The sequence below is a fragment of the Tribolium castaneum genome, chromosome 1, assembly GCF_031307605.1.
Source record: "Tribolium castaneum strain GA2 chromosome 1, icTriCast1.1, whole genome shotgun sequence".
NCBI lineage: Eukaryota > Metazoa > Arthropoda > Insecta > Coleoptera > Tenebrionidae > Tribolium > Tribolium castaneum.
In genome coordinates this window covers 21,977,346-21,988,055 of record NC_087394.1, presented here as the reverse complement: position 1 = coordinate 21,988,055, position 10,710 = coordinate 21,977,346, and the positions used below count along the sequence as shown (strand labels likewise).

Sequence of the window (10,710 nt, the reverse complement as noted above, 5' to 3'; positions counted from 1 at the left end):
TTACAGCAAATTGTTCAAAAAAATGGAACAATTTTGTTTTTGTCTGATGAAAAAGGATCCCGGAAATCGGACTGGTTTTAAAAAAATTGACAAATTTCCAATAGTTTTTTAATTATAATTTATTTTACATTTACCCTTTTTTTGAAAAAAATAGATAATAAAAAAACTTTTCAAAAGCAATAAGCTTTATAGGGTTATCACTAATAGTTCGGGAGTTATTGCATGATAAATGTTCCGGATAACGAATATCGACAAAAAACTCGACGAAGAAGGAAACAACTACGGTAAATTTTTAACTCTTAGAGCTTAACGATTTATTCCCTCATAAAGAGCAGATTAAAATCTATACAATAGATTTTTTTTCTCAAAATGTTAAATGTTTAGGAGAAAATATTTACAATTTTTTTCCTCATTTACGGCAAAACTATTCGAAAAAGTAGAACTATTTTGATACTATCTTATATAAAATGATCCGGAAAATCGTTTAACGTCAAGAAAATCGCCATATTCTTAAAAAATCCTGCGATTTTGTACCTAGTTTTTCGTTTCCTAAGTTATAGTCCTCCGTAGTTGAATGGCAGCGTGGATGCACGGGTGTATTAAGAGTTGCATAATGTCTCCGAGCTATTTGAATAAATTTTCCCGAAAGATAAAAGTATTACAATTTATAACATTTATAACCCACGACGAGTTGTAATAATTATTCATCTTATATCTAACAGAAATAACTCCAACCTGTTTGCAGATCCCAATGGTAATCTTTAAATTACTAGTCATTATGCTTACATATTCCGTAATTCCGGTTAATGTTTGATCGTCTAAAACTAAATCCGATGCCAATTAAGTCGGATAATTGTCTGTTCCCTTTTACTACACTAAGAAAATACGTACGAAAGCATTTATTACCGGGAGTTAGCCAATTTGCTTATTAAAATTATTAAAGTAATTAAAACTTAATTAAAAATTAGTTCGACTAAACCACCGCATGCAAAATATCGATTTTAATTTTACAAATTTACAAATTTTGTTAAGAAAACTGAGAATAATTTTTTCGGTAGGTTAAAAATTTGCAACTGGATATTTTGCTTGGGCCAGTTGTACAATTTAAAAATAAACAAATAATTCGTGTTACCTGTAATTAGAAACAAAAAATGTGGTAATGAGCTTGTTGATTGTAAAATTGAGTTAGTTCTTTGTAGCTGAAAAAATTGTTGTTAAAAATGTGATTTTAGTCTTGGAGGTCCCCGTGAAATTCTGGTCACGTCCGTGTTTAAAATGTCACGTGTAATACCGACAAAGCGAGCGTCTTGTATTCGCAAAAAGTTACTCATTTGGCCAGTTGTTTATTGCTTGTTTAATATTCCCGCAAACAATGTAAATATTTGGCTCACGTTTTTCTTAATAATCGCGCCGAAATTTGCGATAGCCAATCTCTCACCACCCCGATAAATATTAATGCTCGAAAAATCGGAACCTATTTATGCGGCCATAAAAACTAATTTCGCAATTAGCATCTGCTTAGGAATTCGGCAGGCGGTCGATTCCTTCCGCTCAGGGCTGCAACTAAAAGTATGCGGTCAGTGCCGGAAGAGCGCATTTTCCGGCTACGGCTCTGGAATCTTGGCCAAAGTGGCTACAAAGAGAAATCGGGCCGGTGTAAACTGGGCGAGTAGGTGGGCGTAAATCTGGCTTCTCCTCGATCGTGAGCCGAGATGACTTAACAAGATACAGCGGGTGGAATTCCTAAAACTCCGTCTCTGTCTGGTGTGCTGGAAGGGGGCTATTGGCGTCTCAAGCTCATTATCTCACCTTCGTCTACCTACCCATTGAGTCTCTGGAACAACTGCCAAACTGGCCCGACCCGGTCCACTTTACACGGACACGCACCTCGCGCGATTCTACCTCTTGGACAAATATTTACATACCAGACTAACTACTAGCCTTCATTTGTAATCATCTACGTAGTTAACACCACCCGAAATTACCAAAAAACGACCACGGAACGTCTACCTGTCACTGCACCGCACGATTCGCCATTAGCCCATCACTTGCGCTAAGTACGTCCGAAATTTCGAAAATTTTCACTGCGCTTCGCTTTGGGAATCGGACGAGGAATGCGTTGTATAAATAATGGAAGTATTTATGTTAATTCGACCACATATTTTGGAGATGTTGTCTATAAGGTAAATTTTCGTGTTTGTGGAATGTTAAAAATAACAAAGATTCTTTTCGAATATTACGTGGTTTATAGGATAATAAAACAGATAAATCCGAAGATCGAACTTGGGCGGTAGGAGACCTTGGACGCTCAAGGAAAAAAACAAAATTTCTAACAACAATGGAAACAAGTCTAGACGGTGTAAACACTGATCGGAAGCTAAGGCTTTTGCTATGGATAAAAATGCATTTTCATTCACTTATTGTATTTCTTCCAAAACACAAACTCAGGTTTCAAAACAAATGTAAACGAACATTTTTCATGGTTTTGATGTAGGTAATACCTATCTAAAATCACGTGAGTGACCAAACTGCATTTTCAAATATGACTTCTACGTTTTTCTTTGTTTGCGAAATTAATTTTTCAAATTGTTTTTCTGATTATACCATGTGAGTTAGGTTTTATTTGCGCCCCATTATTATTCTGTTCAAAACTGTGTAACAAACTTATAAATACAAATTTTTTAAAGTGAAATAATTTCATTTATTTATATTTCATTTATCAATTATCATAGCCGCAATGTTGTGTTATACGAAAGCCCTTTACAACGCAATGTTGTAAGAAACATTTTTTAGTACTTAATCTTTTTCTTCAATTAAAGGATGACCAATTATCTTTCCGTGAGATCAAAAATATATACAATCTTCCTTAAAAACTTAATAATGATTTTTTTTAACATTGAAACTAAGTTTCTTTTTCCCAGTTGTTTCTGCAACACTCTGTACTTATATGAATTATAAAAAAAATGTTAAAAACTGTTTTTGTAGAAGCTGACATTGTCATATCTATACACATTTTTTAATTTAACAAATATTGATTTTTAAAGCTTTAAGGTAAAAATTACGTTTTACAAGTCAAACTAAAGAAAATTTCTTTTTTAATAAAACTTTGATTTGTTATTTTATCATGTGCAATTCACTTCTAATAAGAAAGATTATCAAAAATGTTGAAAAATATGTACTTATACAAAACGCTAAAAACAGAGCGAAGTCAAATTATTTTTCTCTAATTTTTCTCTAAAAAAGGATCATGCAAATGCATCGAACCAAGTGTTGTTTACCTAAAATATTTACTCTATGAAAAAAATAATTAGTACTACCTACATAACATTATCAAGTGAATTGTGTTTCTCTGATTTGGCTGGAATATTTTTTTGGTTTTTAGGTTAAAGATTACCGACCTATGTTCTAAAGATAGCCGTAAAACAAAAGTATTTTTTAAATAAATTATTAAAGTTGCATTTCGAGCTCATCGCGAAAATTTTTCGAACAAAAAAAAATCATGCAGATTGGTGCCAATTAAAACATAAAATAATTGTGTAACTTGAAAACTACAAGAATAAAAAAATACAGGTAGCTCAAAAACTGAAGCACCAACTCCGTGGTACGTTATTGAGAAGCAAGTGCAGATTACGGGAAAATTGTTGAAAAAATTCCCAAAGTCATATTTTAAAAAATCTGGAGCTACAAACTTATTGTGTCAACTTCTTCAGTTTTCATTATTTTTTAATGTTTTTATGTTTCACATTAAGTAATTTTCTATCAGACTTTAGCAGTTTTTTGAATTTAAAAAATAAAAATTCATAAAAAAATTACAATCTGTAGATGTGCCAACACTGGGAATTATCCCCTAGGAAATCAAAACCAATTTCATATTTTTCATCGCATCGATGAAGATGAGACCCAATTAAATACCTTCATTCTTTGTTTGTCCCTGAGGTAGACCATTTTTAAATTTTTGAACACTTTCCGTTAGTCTTTTTCACAGAAACTATCAGAAAAAAATAACGTCTATACATTTTCAATTTCACGCAAAAATCAAGTTTGCTACAAAAACATAGTTACCCTTAAAAAATGTCACATGCGAACTATAACCAAAAAGGTCGCCATTGTGAAAAAGTAATGGTAATTTATTAATATCATCAAACCTCAAAATCCCAAAAACAGTTAAGTACTTAATGAAAACGAGTATATTAATGACGTTTATTAATACATCCTTTTTTAAATAAAATAGTTGTTGATTATTATTAGATCTGTCACTGAAATTATAAATTCCATTAGCAATTAACTTTTTGAAGTGAATAAATAATTTAGAACGATTAACTTTGAAAGAAAATGCGGTGTTGCCACTTTTATTGAATTGGAATGGATATTATATTCGATTTTTTCGAGCAAAAACAGTTGTGATTGTGGTTTTTGGTGTAATGTTACCAAAGAACATATTATTGTAAGTACTATGTAGTTAAATTTACATTCAACATTTTATTTATCGACTTTGAAATGATTAATTGAAGATTTGTTGAAAATAGTATGTATTTTAAGACAGATAAAACAAATCAAACAATTTTCGTTACGACGTTTCTTTATTTATTTACTTTATTGTATTCTCTTCATGTGATGAATTTCCGTTTATTTTGTTTGTGAGGCCAGTCAAGGAAAAACAATTTGCTAATTTGCTTGAATTTCCAAAACGGAAATACCAAGTTAATTTTGGTCAAAGAGCTCTAGGATTCTGTTTTTTTCGATTTTAAGTAATACCTACATGTTTGTACGGACTGTTTATAAAAGAGTGTAGGATCTCAGGTGATTCTGGAATTTGAATTTGTCGCATTTAATTATTTCATTTCCATAAAATTTCTGAAAAGAACCAATTTTTATCTACTCAGCCAACCAGCAAAACAAAATTTTTCATATACTAACATTGTTGTTTTTTTCTGGAAAGAAATACCTACTACGATCCTACAATCATTTATAGACAGATTGTACAAGCGCATGTAGACAGACACCAATTATAAAAGTTATTTGAAAAAAGTTAAATGTTGTGAATGTTATTAGCTATTTTTAGAATAAGATACCCACCTTAATAATAATAATAAACTAAAAGATGTACTTTTCCCTGCACCTTTATATTCTTGCAAATTTATGTTCTTCAAAAATACCCACATAATCCCAGTGGAACTGCAGGTGTTCCAGCTTATAAATTCACCCTAAATGTTGCTTATTTATAGAAATTCGGAGAAGAAAACTCTGTTAGTGCTTCACTGTTAGATAAAATAGTACCATCTGCTCGTTCACAAACATTGAAAATTATTGTTTTTATTTTTCTAAAAGATAATAAAAATGTATAATAAAGGAATCATAAAATAAATACTAGAAGAGTTTGTATACCCAATCTATCCTCGTCAAGTTTAAAAAAATGCTAAACTGCAATCAGTGACGAGATAAAGGAATTATTGCATCTTGCGGTCTATAATACGATTAGCGACTAAAAGCCCATATTCAAAAATGTTACGTATCAGATAAGATAAGCTGTTTGCCAAGTGTTAAGATAACGTCAAAATATAAAATTGGCGATCCATCTAATTACGTATTTATCCGAAGCAAATACGACCCAAAAATCGATTTATTTAGGAAGTCAACAGAGATAAAGCTGGTCTTCGCCACCCCCTCACTGTACAGTTATTTTACCTACTTTTAAGCAGCAGACAGAATTCTTTGTTGGGATGATTTGTTTGGGAAAGGCACCCCATGCAAACATATAATGGCGTGTAAATGGGGGTGGGCATTCCAAGAACATAAAGACCGGTCCTGGCTCCAAACAGGTCCCGGAACCAAATCCAACCCTAGACAAACAATAACTGCACCCTTAATCTGCTGACTTGTGCGTAATTGTCACTCATGATGCCGACAGTAAACAGATGCGGAATTCGTCAAGTGAACAATCTTAGAAAACAAATTACACGCCACTGATTCGGAAAAGGGGCGGCCAACAGGTAAAAAGGCTTGGAAAAATCGCCGAAATCAAGAATTGTAAATTACTTCATTGTGGAAGCACGGTTTGGGGCACGCCGGGGAGCTTTTCACCCGAAACGAATCATAAATAACAATAAATCATAAGATTTTACCTGAGACCCACAACAACGCGATTTTTCAATATTTCACTTTTATAAACGTGCATTTTCACTTTTTAATGGTTTGAGTCTACTGAACCATATTTCTAGTTTTATTAATAATAAAAATGTTTTTCTACTTCGTTTTTTTGTATTGAGGTCATTACGATACGCGATTTGCGTATCGTAATATCCAACGGAGTGCTATAATAATTACACTAAAAACCAGGGTAATTTAATTGGATAATGTTGGCAACCTAGTTTTTTGACAATTATCTGAGAGAACTGTCAATGTCAATCGGCACCTGTTTCAAGTGCATGATTTAATCAAATTAATCAAATACAAACTTGTAGAGACTTTTGTATCAGCCCTGATATGTGGCCCTTTCGAACACTTTTCGAGTAATGTACAAATATAACTTCAAAAGCTAGTGCAAGTAATTAATTTGAGATCTCATTATCCTTCGGCCACGTATTTGCCACAAAAGCTCGTATTTGTTAAGAGATACATTGCAAAACGTCTTGGACATTTTCAGAATACATTTGTACGAATAAACTAATGACGGTCCAAATTATTAATTTCATTTCACTGTCTGCGAACAAATGTTGTCATCTGCCACAAAATTCCAAAAATATTTTTTTTGATACAAAAAGTGCAAAATAAAAAAAATACTATACCGGGTGCTCAAAAACCGGCGCACCAACTCAATAGAGTGTGGTAACGAATTGCTCTGCCGTGCTAAGCAAGAACGTCGTAACTGACTTTTTTGTCAAATTTGAGATAACACAAAATCTGAGATCAATAGTGCAATAACTTTGATTCTAAATAACTTTAATAGATATTATCCAGAAATTAATAACACGAAATACGTAAATAAAATTGACGTATGTGGGGTTTGTGCAATATTACTTAGCAAGAAAGTCGTAACTATAAAATGTATATGAAACCCACTCATTAATGAATCAAAAATTGTATATTTTCTAAAATTAATCAAAAACATTAGGTACCACCAAGTTTGGTTGATTACCAAGTCGAATTACAATTAAAAAAACAAAAAAAAGTGTATGACTTTGACGATTTTGTCAATTCGGTTGGAAGGACGGGTACAAGAACTAAAATTAAACATATAAAATTTGAAAACTTTTTTAAATGGCAAGACTACAGTTCACAGTACAAATTGGCCAAAATTATTAATCGACCTTACCTAAGCGACATGGTTAACGTTACGTTTGAACGAGGAAAAAAAACATGAAATATAGATGCAGTTTTGATAGCGACTTTATAGAGTTAAATTTCCTAACATCAATAACATCATATTCAAAAAACCCACTCAAAAACACACAACAAATGGCATAGATACAGAAAGAAAACAGTAACTCTTAAAAAACTTTAAAAATATTCTACCAGATAACCGATTGATTTTTTGGCAAAATTTGCTTTTATTTCAAAAGTATCGTACGCTAGGTGTAATTTCTTGGGTACATTTTTTTATAAATTTCCTGTTGTTACGTATTATTTCATTTGTTTAAAGCCGTTAATAAATATTTTTGTAGTTACGACTTTTTTACTTAGTTACTTTTACTTAATTAAAAAAATAAATAAAAAAATTAAACGTCGTATGTGGAATAACAGCGATTTGGCAAAATAATGGATACAATTGCATACATATTTCCTTTTTACAAATAAATTGTTAGGTTGACTTCAATATTCCATGTTACTAGCATTTAAAATAACAGTGCACTCTGAAAATGTAGAAAACAAGACATAACTCAAGATTCATATAAAATCAGTTACGACGTTCTTGCTTAGCACGGCAGTGCTTACATATAAAGGTAAAAATAGTAAAAAAATTCTTTGCAATAAAGTTATTGGTAAATAACGAATTTGAAATAAATGATATGTCGCAACGTTGTCTAACAGTCGTGATCGCAATAGAATTTGATCAACAATAAAAATAAATTATTTTTGAAACGGTTTCCTAGGAAATAATTCCCAGCGTTGGCACATCTACAAACTGTGATTTTTTGATGTATTTTAACTTTTTTAAATTAAAGAAACTGCTAAGGTCTGATGGGAAATTTAAAAATAGTTATTCATCGTTGTGTTAGGAAACGATTACTTAGTGTGAAACATAAGAACATTAAAAAATAATGAAAACGGAAGAAGTTAACAAAATAAGTTTGTAGCTCCAGATTTTTTAAAATATGACTTTAGAAATTTTTTCAACATTTTTCTTGTGATCTACACATGCTTTTCAACAACGTACCACTAAGTTGGTGCGCCAGTTTTTGAGCACCCTGTATGATATTTCGTTTATAAGGCATTTTGTCGCACTAACTCTATCATGACACTCCTCGCTGCGCTCGTCGTGCCCTAAATTCGTACGTGCGACAAAATGCGTCTTATAGAACTCATATAATATACTATTATCTATTAGTATCGTTAATATAATCTCGAAACAAAATGCTTAGTCGAGATCTATTTATATTGATTTGAGTCATTGGGTTTTTAGTTTTTAGTCTCGTATCAAAATCAGAGATGGGCGTCTTCGACTTTGACTACAATGTCAACACTAGGTCAACAATGAGAATTTGAGGTTTTGTTGAATTTTACGTCACATTTTCTTATAAAGAAAATATTCTTTTGAGAATGAACACTAAGGGGATAATGGCTGAAGCGTAAAAAAATGAAAAAAAAAAGAATCAAATTGTTTTTATACTTTTTTATATCACATATTTTCACATATTTTATATTTTCTCAAAGTTTTCTTCTACCCTTAAGTTTTATTTTTAACAAATACACCAATTTTATAGTCAAATAGCGTCAGTAAAATGTCAAAATTTATTATTTTTATAATGTTGACATTGTTGACATCACTTCAAATGTTGACGTCTACGTAATTGTTGACAGGTCAACAATTGAATTGTCTACCTGACACGCCCATCTCTGATCAAGAAGAAAGTGTAACAACCGCCAAAAAAAAAACGAAAACGAATGTAAGGAATCCTTGGCGCCGTCTCCATAAATAAAGATTTTCTTAACAGCAATGCTAAATAATTTTTTCCTATACTGAGTGATTACAAGGTGAGAAAAACCAGCCTCCATCACGAACTAAACTAGTTTATCAATTATTGTAATGAGAGGATATTAAAACAACTCTTTAGTTAATATCTCTATTACAATTTAAAATGGAGCAAGTGGACCTAGGCTGTTGATTCAGAAATGTTGTGGCGTGAAAAGTGAGGTAAAAAACAATGTTGACGTGGGGAATGGGCACGCCCTACGTTTCGTCGCGGCTTATCTAGGATTTAACCGCAGAAATTCGGATGATATGTTAAAAGAAGATAAACAGGTACCTACTCAGGGTTGGCACCACTGTGCTGTGTTAACGAGGCGGACGGTAATTGGGAGCGGAAGAGAGGTCAAGGTGAAGAATGGACGCATGATTAGGAGACTTTCGAAAGCTTTTGTTGTATGGAGACAAATTATTTCGTGACAAGCTACATGCTGGAGAAATTAAAAATGTCTTTGTTAGGCCCAGTAGCAATAAAAGAGCTAATAAAAATGCCGTTTTAATGACAAGCTCTCAATTTCAGTTTGTATTAATTTATTCAATTATTGCCTACTAATTTGTTTTTAATTAGGCATTTGTACGCAATTTTTATTAATTATCACATGTTAACATACATCAGTTTGTAACTAGCATAATTACAAATTTAATCTACATCATGTACTTGTCAACTAACTGAATAAAATTATTGATGAATTTTGACCAAAACTACATTTACTTCTTCAAAAAGCTTATCCTTTATAATAATAACTGGATGTTTTACATCTGTGGAGATTATGTGTTATTACTTATTAACAATGTTGGAATAAAATTAAAATTAATAATAAGAAACACCACCTTACCACTTTCTTCTTAATTTACATTTCTGAAGCATGATTTTCGTTCACCTGTTTGAGGGCATTGTAAGGCTGAAAGAGCTAACGTCTTGCAAGGTCACCAGCATGACTGAATGATTGAATGACTATAAAGCTTTGGGGCTTTTAGTCAGTACGGTTCTGTTCCTTGATTAAAAAAAAATCAACAACAAATTCTGGAGATTTATCCCATTGCCAGCGAAATCTTTGAGTTAATTAACTAAGCTGATTCTTTTCTTCAAACAATTGGCAAAATATTGACATGATGTGAGCCTCCCAAGTTGTTTGATGGTTTTTAGGTTGCCAACGTAAAATATTTTTTATTGGTAACATCTTAAGCCTTTTAACATATGAATCATGAATCCTAAACTATAAACACGTTTTCGATAGCAACGTGTTTTCACTATTTTAAAACACGCTTCCCATAGCAACGTGTTTTAAATTAATGTTTATTAATGTCATTAATAACCATAAATAAATTCACATGATCAGTACCCTTACCCTTACCCTTACTTTCTGAAATTCAAAAAATTACTGATATTCTCATTTTTACAATGCCTGTGTTCCGAATTTACAGGTTTTATTATGGTATAGTCAAAGAAATTTTAACATTTTAATAATTGTTTTAAAAAATCACACGTTAAATGTGGTTAAATTTAGTAGTAGGACTAACATTAT

At 31.8% G+C, this 10,710-nt stretch overlaps 1 long non-coding RNA gene across 1 annotated transcript; it reads right to left on the bottom strand.

Moving 5' to 3' along the window:
* Positions 1–94: 94 nt before the first annotated feature.
* On the bottom strand, positions 95–2,256 carry LOC107397560 (uncharacterized). The gene is made up of 2 exons (XR_001574644.2): positions 1,824–2,256; positions 95–1,769 (listed from the first exon to the last, which is right to left on the bottom strand). It is a non-coding gene; the product is annotated as an uncharacterized LOC107397560 (long non-coding RNA).
* Between the last annotated feature and the right edge of the window lie 8,454 nt (positions 2,257–10,710).